This window comes from Orycteropus afer, unplaced genomic scaffold (genome assembly GCF_000298275.1).
Source record: "Orycteropus afer afer isolate SDZICR_OR568_19922 unplaced genomic scaffold, OryAfe1.0 scaffold00220, whole genome shotgun sequence".
In the NCBI taxonomy this organism is placed as follows: Eukaryota; Metazoa; Chordata; class Mammalia; order Tubulidentata; family Orycteropodidae; genus Orycteropus; species Orycteropus afer.
This window is the reverse complement of record NW_006921807.1, coordinates 5,644,020-5,645,441: the sequence shown is the minus strand read 5'-3', so window position 1 is coordinate 5,645,441 and position 1,422 is coordinate 5,644,020.

Genomic DNA, 1,422 nt, shown 5'->3' with positions numbered 1-1,422 from the left:
GATTTTTGTTTTAACACTGCAATGGCTGAGTATCTTTATTGCTTGAGGAGACCTGAATTATGGTATTAGGATTAGGGAAAAAAAATCATTGAATGTGACAGTGAGTCATTGTTTTCTAAGTAGGAATTCATTGCTGTTAAAAAATATTCTGAAAATGCTGAAAAAAAGAGTGTTCTGCTTCTTTTTAGTAATTACTTTTGAATCATAATATTTCAAGAAGATACGTCAAGACATGTAAGCAGAATAGATAGTTGTTGATTATATACATGATTGAGGAATTTCATAGTTGTTTTTGAATTTTCTTGGTTCAAATTTGAACAAAAATTTTATACACTTTTTCACAGTAAATGAAATCTCCTCTCGGAAAACGTAATATTCAATACCAGTATAGTTCATTTCAAATGTATATTTGAGGAGTTACAGCAAAATGGTGGAATAGGCAGACAAGCTACATAGGCTTTCTGCAACAAAGCAATGAGAAACCAATTGAAATCAACACAGAAGATGATCCTGGGACCCTGAGCTTGGAAGGGAAGAATAAAGAAGTGGGTAAGTACCAACTAGTAGAAGAACTTGAATGAAAGAGTGATTAAGGAGACAAATGGAGCAGAGGACTGCTGGCAGTCCAGAGGCCACAGACATTTTGAATATCTCCCAGTAGAAACCACAAAATCATCTCTGTTCACCTAGGACTGCACAGGCAGTGACTACATTAGTGTCCAACACCCAGAAGAGAGAAAAGTGAAGAAGGGGACAGGTGGACATGTGGACTGCTGGTGACAGTCTTGAGGGAGTAGCCATTTTAGATGTCTCCTAGCATCTAGCATAGCTGTTTTGAGTGTGTGCAGATAGCATTCTTGCTTGGACTGTGACCTGAGAGTGGGTTTCACCTGCTGAGGACAGCACATGCAATCACACCGGAGGCTGATGACTAGAGAGATGTGATATTCCACTTGTTACACTTGTGCCCTGCATCTCCTTTGTGAACAGGAGTGTATCCATCCCCCACCTCCACACACTTTCTATCCTGGTCTGTGCCCTGGCAGAGTCTAGGTGTTGTGCTCCACCCCCCAAAGTTTTGTTTTGTATGACTGTTTTTAAATTATTATTATTATTTCTATCTTCCTCATTTCTTCTTCCCCCTGCTTCTAGTCCCTAGTGTTTTATTTATTTATGTATTTACTTATTTTCCCTCTTCCTGATTCCTTTCTTTTTTCTTTCCCATGCTTCATCCCATCCTTTCTTTTTACTTTTGTGGTTTTCCCTATTCTTTTGCTCTTTCTCTTTGTCTAATCCCTCCTTCCCCAGATATTGTAGTTTTCCCCACTTTTTCTCGTTGTCTTCCTTTTATACTTTTTTCATACACTTTTTCTTCTTATTTATTACATTTCTCTTTCTCTTTGTGATTGTTCCTGTTTGTTT